The sequence below is a fragment of the Ailuropoda melanoleuca genome, chromosome 13 (assembly GCF_002007445.2).
Source record: "Ailuropoda melanoleuca isolate Jingjing chromosome 13, ASM200744v2, whole genome shotgun sequence".
In the NCBI taxonomy this organism is placed as follows: Eukaryota; Metazoa; Chordata; class Mammalia; order Carnivora; family Ursidae; genus Ailuropoda; species Ailuropoda melanoleuca.
The window spans coordinates 50,463,433-50,475,740 of record NC_048230.1 but is presented as its reverse complement, the minus strand read 5'-3'; positions in this window follow the sequence as shown (position 1 = coordinate 50,475,740).

The window sequence follows — 12,308 nt, the reverse complement described above, 5'->3', positions numbered from 1 at the left end:
AAGGGGGCGGGGGGGGGGGGGGGGAGATGCGGGAGGCAAGAAGGAAGGAGCATGGGTGCTGAGCAGAGCCAGGGCGGACTGGGGTGGGGGTGGTGAGAGCCTGGAGCGGAGGGAGCGCTGGTGTGGGAGCCCGGAGCCGCAGTACCGCCTAACGCTGACCCAGATCTTTAGACCTTATAGAGTGCTCTACCCAACATCTGAAGGCAGCCTGGAGAAAGCCGGGGGAAGCCAGGGAGAAACGGAGAAGAGGGGGCGCACGGCGAAGGCAGCCGTGAGCGCACCGCGTGCCCCCGGACTGGGCACAGGAGGGCCTGCCTCTTGTGTGAATTTCTCCTCAATGCATTCTTTCTGATGGAAATTAATAATTTTGATGGTCTCCAGAAAGAATTGGGTTGGGGTCTCCAGCTAGATACAAAATGAATACAGGTTTGGAGCTAAGGGGCGATTAAAATCCTTTGCAGTTCACTGATTTTTTTAAATTTAGTTTTTAATTTTTTTTTAATTTTAATCATTTTAAAAGATTTTATTTATTTTTGAGAGACAGAGAGAGCATGAGCAGGGTGAGGGGCGGAGGGAGAAGCAGACTCCCCGCTGAGCAGGGAGCCTGACTCAGGGTTCAATTCCAGGGCAGTGAGATCATGACCTGAGCCCAAGGCAGAAGCTTCACCCACTAAGCCACCCAGGTGCCCTTGATACATTTTTTTTAAAGGTACAGTTTTACAACATTCCAGGGGATCATTCTATTCTGTTTTCACTTTTTTCAAAATTTTAATAAAATTGTAATGGAATTTTCTTATTTGCTGATTGTGAATAAATTTATTTGGGTGATGGGGGGAAAACAAAATCAAAAGCCTCCAAGCAACTCAGGGGGAAAAAATCTTGAGGAGGCGGTGAGGGGTTTCCAAAGCCTCTGGGGAGAACCGCCTTTCCTTTGACCTGAGCGTGTCTTGCGCCAGCTCGGGGTGGGCTTCTCCCCTGCCCAAAGCCAGAGATCACTCTCTGTCGAGGAAAGCCCTTTCCACCTGCCAGCCGCTTTATTCCCCACATGGCTTCTTGTAGTTCTTTGAATTTTACTTCACATCCTTGTGCATGGTTCGGACGCTTTTTTTTCTTTTTCATTTTCGATGGTACAAAGAAGAACTGAATTCACTTTTTTAAAGAAACTCATGTACCAGCAGTAAGGCATTTGTTCGTTAGACGCTTGGATCTGTGTCTGGGGTTTCTATTCCGTGTGCTGTATGGGGAAGGTAACTACTTGAAGGTCACTGGGAAAATGGTGTGTTCTAATAACTTCTTTTAAATCATTTAAAGGAGTTTTTCTGCTTGGACAATCACCACCTATTTAGTGCCTTCTCTGGTAATTTTGCATTTATGGCTCTAACACTCGTGCAGCTTGGAAGCTTTGCCGCTATTTATGTTATAAATTTGGGATTAGACCTTTCAACTACCGATTAAACACAAATTTGTTAAAGGCGATGTAAGGCCAGTGGGAGGATGGATGTGGAGAGGGGAAACCGAGGTAGGCGTGGAGGCGGAAGAGTGACATGGAGGAAGGGGACTGGCCGGAGGTAAAGCAGAGGAGACAAACCTCCAATTTTCTAAACTTTGCTCCTCAAGTGGGAAGTTGCAGTAAGGATTATATTTGTTTTCCTGACTTTTAGCAGACGTTCCCGGGAGTCATTGGGAGGGTGCCATCTTGGGACCCACTAGGGGGCCTGCCACTGAAAGATGTGTCCCTTTGGAGCCTCTGAGGAGGCCTATTTGAGAAAGTGGGGATGGAGGGGACACCCCAGAAGTTTGTCTTCCTTCAAGAGTATCCAGGCGGGGAAAGGAGAGGAGCCTTTATGAGTGGGTCACAATGAAGAAAAATCATGCTCAGGGCAGTGAGGTGGCCCACGTGGCAGGCTGCCAGCCCGGCCGGGCCTGTGGATGGCAGTATTTGGAGCCCATGTGTAGGTCGGCCTCGAACCCAAGGCAGCAGGCATGTCTGGAAGTCTCTGGAAAAATCTAGAAAGTTGGGGCCTCATTTCGGCAGTTGTGACATCTTTGAGGTGCAGCTGGCTGTGAGCAGATGCTGCTTCCAATCCTCGTTCCCTGTGGACTCTGAACCGACTCTTCCCTCCGGACTCCAGAAGCTTCCCTGCATTCTTAGATAATAGAACATTTGTGTGTGTGGGGGGGGAGACACCTCAGGAAGGAGACATTGGCTTTCTGTCTCCTGTGGGGCACAGGAGACTAGAAACCAGAGAGATGTGATCCCACCTGACCCTGAGTGTGTGGAGAAGTTTCTTCCAGGTAGAGTCGTGACCCCTGCTGTTTAGGGGATCGAGACAGAATACAAGGCAGGTTGCCTGCATTTAGTCTAGAATGAAAAAAACAAAACAATTAACAATTAACAATTAACTCTTGGGCCCACAACCTTCTAGTCACACCTAAACTCCTCAGGCATGCCTCCGTTCCCTCCTTGATCTGCCCTCCCATGTCCCTCTTTCCAAAGCTTTTCCTGCCATTCCCTGTCCCTGCTCCATTCTGATCCACCCCTTGAGGACCCCAAGGAGCCTCGCTAGATGTAAGCTTTGCTGCGTGTGTGCTGACCCTTGGGCCAGACATTTGCCTGGCGTGTCGCAGGTGTCCCTGAGTGCCCACAGCTGTGGCGAGGCCCTGCCGAGAGCCAGGAGACCTGGCGGCCTCCTGTGGACATAAATGCTGCTTGGTCTCCTAACAATGCCCAGGGTGCTGATGGGCCAGCCTGGGTTCATCGGTGCCTGTCCTAAGCCTCCTCCAGGTGACAGTGTTGCTCACAATGCCTTTTGTCCTGGGCCCGCTGCCTCCCGGCATTGCTTGAAGGTTCTCACAGCCCTCTAGCATTGCCATTTCAGCATTTGGGCCGCTGTTGTGTTCCTTGGCCTTTCCTTGTCATCAGCTTTGATCAGCCAGTGTGGCTCACAGTAGAGAAGGGGCCTGGCCAAGGATATGGTGCATGCCACACAAAGGGGAACAACTGGGAAGGCCATGCTAGTGCTTGGCTGCAGAAAGCCGAGTTCTAGTACCTTCTACACAGCTCTCTTGGCAACCAGCATTACCTCTGGGCACGCTTTTTTTTTTTTAATTAATGATTTTTTTGTATTATATTATGTTAATCACCATACAGTACATCCCCGGATTCCGATGTAAAGTTCGATGCTTCATTAGTTGCGTATAACACCCAGTGCACCATGCAATACGTGCCCTCCTTACTACCCATCACCAGTCTATCCCATTCCCCCACCCCCTCCCCTCTGAAGTCTTCAGTTTGTTTCTCATAGTCCATAGTCTCTCATGTTTCATTCCCCTGGGCACGCTTTTGACCCAGTAGGCATAGGATGTGTGTGGGACGGATAGTATCCATGATACCACTCAGAAATGTGATAGGTTTAAACAGAGATAGATAAATGGACAACATAAAACTATTTAGAAAGTTCAAAATAAATGAGTGTTCTGCGGGGCAGGAGACAATGAGGTAGGCCAGCAGGTGCTTCCGTCTGGTCGGAGTTTCTAAAATTAAGAGTCACGAGGCTCCCCACTTAATAGTTCCCCGAGCCCCTAACTCAGGTGCAGAATCTGTCCGAGGCTCACAGTAAGCGCATAAATGTTTGAAACTCCCAAGTGGGAAAGGAGTTCAGTAGTGAAATGGGGAGAGAAGACTAAAATTGTCAGCAAGTCCACACCAGCAAGTGGGCGTGAGCTGAGTATGCTAAGCACTTGACTTGTTATCTCTTGAATCATCCAGAAAGCCTGCAGAAGGCGCAGTGTCGTAATTCCCTTTCCATGTTGAAAGAGACAGAAAGTCTAAGCGGCCTGCTCAGGTGGTGGGGACTGTGATTCAGAGCGTCTCTACCTTAAACACTGTGTTGTTGGCTTCTTAGTGTGTGTATTATTTATTGCTACATGGGGACTGAGGGCTCTATCTATCGATCTATCTTTCATCTGTCTGTCTATCTACCTATGACATAGTTCCAAGACAGGAGATCTTTGTTTTGCTGACCATTGTACCCAACTGCCTGGGACAGGAAGGGCCCTTGACAACTCCTTGTGGCCTAGCTGGATGGTGGAGTCCATAGCCCTTAACTATTCTTTTCCTTTTTAATTTTTAAAAATTTTTAATTTTTTAGTGAGAGAGAGAGAGAATAGGGATGGGCAGAGGGAGAGGGAGAGAGAGAGAGAATCTTTTTTTTTATTATTAAGTTTTTTTTTTTATTATATTATGTTAATCACCATACAGTACATCCCCGGATTCCGATGTAAAGTTCGATGCTTCATTAGTTGCGTATAACACCCAGTGCACCATGCAATACGTGCCCTCCTTACTACCCATCACCAGTCTATCCCATTCCCCCACCCCCTCCCCTCTGAAGTCTTCAGTTTGTTTCTCATAGTCCATAGTCTCTCATGTTTCATTCCCCCTTCTGATTACCCCCCTTTTCTTTATCCCTTTCTTCCCCTACCGATCATCCTAGTTCTTATGTTCCATAGATGAGAGAAATCATATGATAATTGTCTTTCTCTGCTTGACTTATTTCACTTAGCATTATCTCCTCCAGTGCCGTCCATGTTGCAGCAAATGTTGAGAATTCGTTCTTTCTGATAGCTGAGTAATATTCCATTGTATATATGGACCACAGCTTCTTAATCCAGTCATCTGTTGAAGGGCAGAGAGAGAGAATCTTAAGCAGGCTCCATGCTCACTGCAGAGCCCACCATGGGGCTCCATCTCAGGGCCCTGAGGTCATGTCCCTAGCCGAAATCAAGAGTCAGACGCCTAACTGACTGAGCCACCCAGATGCCCCTTAACTATTCCTTATCAATGCCTCTCTAGCATGCAGGAAGGGTGAAGTTGGTTTCTATAGCCTAGAGTCTTAAGTAAATGTCATGGTGGTTTTCTCTTGCTACCCTACAGCAATATTTACCCAGACGGTATCTTTGACCTCTTCATTTTAAGGAACCTTCCAGTAACTTTTTACTCCGTGCAACAGTTGTTCATTCATGCTGTGGGTATCTGTAACTAACTCAGCAGTCTCCCCTGCCGGGAAATAGGGTGCTCAGAGGGCCTTTCTAAAGGTAGGCCAGTGCCCAGAATTTCCAGCTTGGACACTGGACATGGCCTTTCCCAGGACAGACTAGGGGCCTGCTTTAAACTAAAGAGTACTGAACATGAACAGACTAGAAGGCAGTTACTGGGATATGTGGGACCTGCCCCAGCTGTGTGGGCTACTATCATCAGCTCAATCCTAAGGAAAAGACCTGAAAGTTAAACACAACTTTGTCCAATGGCAGGACTGGAGAGGAAGCACCAGGTTTCCCTTCTGCATGGCTGGTGGTTCTGTATTTATTTATTTATATTGCTCTGCTGATAACAACTGGCACATAAACTGTGATTTAATCCACTCTTAATGATTAGTTTGGCTTCCCCAAGTGTCATAAAGATAACCTGTACCAAAAAAGTACGTAAACAGCCCAGCTCTTTTGTCTAAAGCGTGATTGCTGTCACCGATTTCAACCAATGGGTTGCAAAGGAGTGTCCATTTTCAAACACGCCAGTTAACCTGTTGGGTAAACGTTGTTTTTTATACGGATCATTATACTTTGAACTTTGGTATGAACACAGAGTGTGTGTACTTTTATTTAATGAGCAATTCAGAATTGCTCATGGACTTGGCCACGGGGGTGAGGAGTTTGGGGACAAAGGAGGCACAGGAAAGAATTCTTAAAATCATTCAGAATGTTTATGAGAAGGGAAGAGGCAGGGTCCAAGCATGGGAATTTGACAATTGAGCAAAAATGGACTGGGTTTTCCGGAACTCTCCAGAACTTTATCATTATAATCTCTGCCTTGTCCTGCTTTTACAAGAAGAAGCATTTGGGAGATAAATAGATCATAAATAAAAGCTTTATTACATTTAGTCCGGTTACATGGAGTCGGAAAGCAGGCGTCTTGGGGGAGAAATCTGGGTATGTGTACTTCAACCCATGAACGGCGGTCAATTTGGGGGCTGGGGTGCTGAAGGGGCCAATGTGAAGGATTTTCTTTTCTCTGCATAATTTCTTTCAGTAGTACATACAGCGAGTGCGAAAGAAAAGGTGATATACTTTTACATTGTTGGAAAAAAGTCTTGGAGGATCAAATATCTACGATAAATTCTGACGGTTTATGGACTGTGTTCCATTTGTCTCTACCTCCCGAGCTTGAAGCTGCCATTCGGCACCAGGAGGCAGCCTGCCAGGTCATAAAAATGGTACTCAGCTTCCCAGCTGTGCGGCCTTCAATGGGTTACTCACCCTCTCTGAGTCTCAATTTTCTCCTCTGTCATTTGAGCCTAATAATAGTACCTTCCTAATTTTATTATCGTGAGGAAGAAATGCCGTAAACCATGTCCAGTGCCTAAAAATAACACAGTGCTTGGGATATTGTAGATGCAAAATAAATATTAACTTTTTTATTATTATTTTCACTCACGTATGGAGCAATTGTTACACATAATAAGTTTATTTGGCACCCCTGGAATTCTGCAGGTCTTCTGAACTCCCCTTTCCAGATTTCTTTTGCCGGCTCTGACAATAAATTGACCTTTCAAAAGAGAAGCATCACTTGATCTTCTGGCATAGGTAGCTAGAGAGGTATGAGATTACATTTGTGGATTTTTCAAATGGGTTTAGCATTAGAGAAAGGTCTGGATTCGGGGGCATAGTTAGATCACACCAATTATATGCTAACCAGAAGCCGATATGTTGAGAACTTGAGAGGGATGACGCTTGACATCATCTGGTGCCATGGACAGTTTGGGGATGTCCTGCTTTTCTGCAGAAGCTGTTCCATTCTTGCTCTTGCCAAGGTCAAAGGTGACTCTGGACTCATGGGCCCATGCTCGGTTCCCAGGACTCACCTTACTCAACCTTGCAGGGCATTTGATGCTGTTGGCCACTCACTCCTCTTTTTTTTTTTTGGAAAGAAAGTGAGAGAGAGAGAGCACGCACCCGTGTGCACATGAGGTGGGGAGGTGCAGGGGGAGAGGGAGAGAGAGAATCTCCAGCAGACTCCATGCCCAGCCCTGAGTCCAACACGGGGCTCGATCTCACGACCCTGAGAGCATGACCTGAGCTGGAATCAAGAGTCAGACGCTTCACCGACCCAGCCACCCAGGCGCTCCACTCACTCCTCTTTCATACACTTCCTTCGCTTGTGCGAATATGTTAGGTTATAGGGCAAAGGGGACTTGGTAGACGTGGTGAAGGTAAGGCTGTCGAGATGGGGAGACGTTCCTCATCTCTGGGTCCGTGTCGTCACAAGGATCCGTGTAAGAACAAGGCAGGAGGGACAGAGCCAGAGGAAGGACACATGGTGACGGGAGCACAGAGAGGTGGGCGGGCACTGCTGGCTTTTTAGGAGGAGGAAGGTGCCAGGAGCTGAGGGAGGCCGGCCCCTCTGCAAGCTGGAAGAGGCAAGGAGACAGACTCCGCTCTAGAACTTCCAGGAGGGCAGCTCTGCTGACTCATTTTAGACTTCCGACCTCCAGAACCATATGGGAACAAACGGGTGTTGTCCTAGGCCACTGGGTTTGTGACAGTGTGTTCCAGCAGTAGCAAGAAACTGGTACCGCTTGTACCCGGGATACCCCACCCCTCTGGTCCTCCTGTCTCTCAGGGCTACCCCTTGGCCTCCTGCACTGCTCCTGCCTCCTCCAGACGTCTTAGCATGAGGCGGCTCCCACGGCATAGTCCTCGGCCTTTTCTTCTCTCTATGGCTTCTGCCCCCGGGTGTGGGGGGGGGTCTCCCCATTTTCAGTGCACCGCGAGTGCAAGATGACTACGAAATGTCCGTCTCCAGATGGGAGACTCCTTCACCCATCTGCCTGCTCGCTCTGTCCCCGTCAAGGCACCTGATGGGCAAACCTCGCTTGTCCAAAGCAGAACTCTCGAGCCCCTTCACCCAAATCCCATTTCACCTTGTCTTGCCATTGCAGTTAATGGGATCCTTCTCGATGCTCCAGCCACAGACCTTAGGGGGTCCTCTTTCTCTCACACCTGCGTGCATATGTCAGCAGATCCTGTTGGCTGTACCTCAAAATATTCCCAGAACCGGCCCCCTTCTTTCCTGCCCAGCCCCCACCCCAACCCAGGCCTCTGCTGCTGCATACCTCAGCTCAAAATGCCACCAGGCCCTGTGCAGGCCCCTCCAGGCGCCAGGAGGCCTGGGGCCCCAGCCCTGCTTCCTCCTCTCGGGCTTCAGGCCACCACCGTCTCTTCTACCGTGCTCCCACCACATGGCCCCCGCTGCCCCTCACCCCCACGCAGGCTGGTGCCTCAGGACTTCGGCAGGAGGATTCTTTGGAGCCAAAGGCACTTGAAAAACAGCAGGTGCGGGAAGGGCAGTCTGATCTCCCCCTTTCTGCCTGAAAGCAGGAGGTGAAAGCCCCGCAGGGACAATGGGCTCCAGGCACCAGGAAGAGAGAAATGTTCTTATCACCAGGGACCAGTCGTCAAGGCCAAGAGAAATCCATACACACAGGCCTTGTTAAAATAACTCCTATGTGCCCTCAGTCTCCCCAAATTTGATAGTGCCTGTTCCACTTTGCTCAGCTTGGCGTGGAAATGCTCGGGCCGGGTCCCCATGTCCCCTTGGGGGCCGGGCTCATGTAACAAGTTGCATGCGAGCCTCCTGTTCTCTGTCCCAGAGTAGCTTCATAGGCCCCGCTGGAGACCCTAAGAGGGCAAGGAAGAGTGTCGCCTCCCCTGCGCCTCGACATTCTCTTCCCGTGGAATGTTCTCGCCCCGCACAGTAGGACGACCATTCTTCACCCCCCGCCCCCCCCTTCTCTGAGGCCTTCCTGACTTCCCTGTTGAAAACCAAAACCCCAAAGTCCCTTGTCAACTTAATCTTCCTCAGCATTTGAAAGCTGCCGGCCCCTCCTTCCCACACTGAACGCTCATGGTCAACAGCAAGTGTCACTAGAAGGCAAGCTCCCCTAGGGCAAGGGTCCTCCCTGTATCACCTTCCGCTCTTTGCTCCCTCCCCGGGACTAGATCAATGCCTGCCCCCTGCGAGGCACTCAGCCCATGTCTTCTGAATGAATGGACGCGAACTACTCGTTGTGCAATCATTTTACACAATGGTTTTCCCTGGTTCTAGGAGCTGAGTGTTCAAAATAAATGCATGGTGGGTTCGGCTTACCCTTAGGTTTGGTTGTCTCTATTGTTTGACGTAACGGGCGTCTGACGTTTCTTCAGATTCTCTGTTTATAGAAATGATACAGGAACGGCCTTTATAAAACAGCGTAAAATCGAATCCCCACACTGAGCTAAGAGTTATGTTTGGAGGTTACCTTTCTTGCTCAGAGAAGCTCTGGCTTTTGATTGACCTATGTGCCCAGATTCATTTTCTACAGAATGAAAAGTCAGAACCATGACTCTGGAAAGGGGAAGGGACAGTTTTCATTTGGAACAAGTTCTCCATTTAGGGTGACAGAAGACGCAGGAGAGGGGGCTTGGCCCTTCCTCTCTGTGGGCTGCCTGCTGAGATGTTGCCCTTGAAGGGTGCACGGTCTCCCCTCGGCTTTGGGGTCCTCAGGGCTGTGCTGGGGAGGGGCCAACCAAGTATTTGTGGGAAGAAGGGAGGAGGGAGGGAGGGAGGGACCAAGCAGTTTGAAAAGCAGACTGGGAGCTCTGGATGAATGACTGGGGGGCTGGCGTATAAACCGCGGTTCCCAGAGGCTGCCCTGGTAGACCAGACACCCGCCTCTGACCCAAGGGGAGAGGACTCTGTGGGGAGCAGCTCTGTCACACTGCTCCTGACAGCAGAACGGTGCTGACGTGGGCAGTCCCCTTGCCACGCTTCCTGCGGGTGGGGGGGCGACCCCCTCCATGCTGTAAGGGGACTGCATGGGGCAGAAGGGAAGAATGCACCTGCTTTCTTTTTGCTTTTTGCTGTTTGTTTGTTTTTGAAGGAGTGGGGCATGGAAGGAAAAGAGCAGAAAGGAAGGGGGCAAGGAGACGGCCAGGCAATACTGTGAAATGGCTCAAACATCGCTCACAGGGCTGTCTTAGTCAACAGCAAGTCCTGTGTGTCTCCTCGCAGCCTCCAGCGAGCTCTGAGCACACACAGAGACCTTGGGGCGTGGTGTGTGTGGTATGTGGTATGTGTGTGTGTTGTGTGTTGTGTGTGGTCTGTGTGTATGCTGAGTGTGAGTGTATGTGGTACGTGGTGTGTGTGTGCGTGTGTGCAGGAGTCACAGAGAAGGCTGGGCTCCACATCTGCGTGAGCACAGGGCAGACATCTGCAGGTTTGGGGGAACGATCCACACATGGAATGAACCAGAACTGGGAGCTCGGACACAGAGACCACGTCAGGATTTTGGTTTTGTTTTAAAATTTTTTGTGTTGAAAATAATCATAGATTCACAGCTTGTTGCAAAGAAATGTCCCCCTAACCCACTGTCTCCCAAGGGTGACTCTTACGTGCCTACCGCACGATATCCACTGCAGCAAAATGACGCTGGGACAACTCCGGTTTTTCAGATTTTCACCATTACACACAAGGTGAGCACTCCCATCCCGCGTGTAGACCTGCGTAACCAGCAGCACAGTCGGGACACCCACAATCCCCTCGCCACGGGGCTCCCTCGTGCTCCCCTCCCAGCCGCGCCCAGCCTCCTGGGGACGGGCACTGGACTTTTCCACAGGACGCACCGGAGGCTCCCGCCCGTCTCATCTCGATAGGAGGGCCGCCTGGGCTCCGGCTTCACAACCCGGGAACTATGCGGATGTTACTGAACCGTAACCGATTTGGAGCCCCAGTAACTCAGGCTCCAAAGGCCTCTGGGCTCGCAGAGTCAGCGGGGCGTGGCCCCCCTCTGTGCCAGGAGCGGCCTCCGACCTGGAGGGGGCGGGGATGGCACACAGGGGCTAGGGTCTGAGAGCCCTATGAACCAAGACCTCGGGCTGCTGAGACCCACAGAGGCCCGGAACCCTACTTGCTGCCCCCGGGGAAGCAACTGCTTTCGTGAGGTGCCCCAAGGTTAGGGGTATGTTACAGGTCAATCATGTATTTTTAAATGTAGGGAGAGGGTTGACCAGGCAAGTCACTGGCTCTTGACAACTGGAGGTGGGATGGGTGTCCTCCCTCAAGGGGATAGTGCTCCCAGCAACCTGCAGCCAGGAACAGGGGCACACTTGGCTGATTTTTCTAGAGAAGCTGGGACCTGGAGTGGTAAGTAAATTCTCCTGAGTTTTCAACAGTGGCAACTAATTAGGAGAAATGTGAAGTCCTCTTGTCAACCAAACAAAATAGATGCTGGAGCCAGATTTGGCCCAAGCCAGCTGGTGCCCCCGACTCTGGGACATTTTCCCACTGGTTCTCGGTATTCAGTCACAGAAGGAGAAAACACAGAAGGAGGACTTGGGTGGCTGGCATGTTGGTAGCAGTCGTAAGCACTTGATTAACTCATTGAGTCATTGTTTTTCTCAAACGAAAGCTCTGGAATGACAATAATGAATGTTTGTATTGTGCTCTATGGCTCACCAAAGCCATGTCTTGGAATCACGTCCTGGAGGCGGGGGGTGTGGACAGCTTGTCCAAGGGCGCGGGGCTGGGAGTCTGGAGCCAGGGCAGTGCGGGGAGCCCAGGGGCTCCCGCCAGAGCCCGCAGCTGCACGACAGCTGCTTCGCGGGGCTACCCGAAGGCACCGTGGGCTTCCCCCCCTCGGGAGGAAGGGCGGGCGATGCTGCCCTCTCGACTGGAAATTGAGAGTCTATAGTAGTTTCTTGAGGGACTTCCATATGGAATTTAGACTAGACCATTTGAACTGTGTGCAGAGCCCAAGCCCCATGGCTCCCCCGTAGCCAATTTTTCTTAGCACCCGCAAACCAACCTCGTAGTAGCCATTCCCCCCAACTCATGCACACATGCACCCACAGGCACACACACGCACTCCCTGTACGTTTGCTCACGTGCCCCGTCTCTTGGCGAGCCCACCTCTGAAGCAGCCTTCTTCCCAGTCTGCCCCGGGACCACCAGGCCCCTCTGAGTCTCTCCTCCTCCTCCTCCCGGTTGTCAGAACCCCTGAGCGGGCAGGGAAGAGGCTGGGCTGCGTGCATAGGCCACAGGCAGGAGTTGGGCTCTATTAGCGTTCCCTAGGAAGCCACTAGGGGGCTCAAGCCAGGGGGTGACACGATCCAATTTACATTTTAGAAAGTCCTTTTCTCCCTTCAATTCTTGTCCCATGGCTCTTTGTCCCCTCTAGAGAGCCCAGGACAGTGCTTTAGACTTCTTCGTTGAA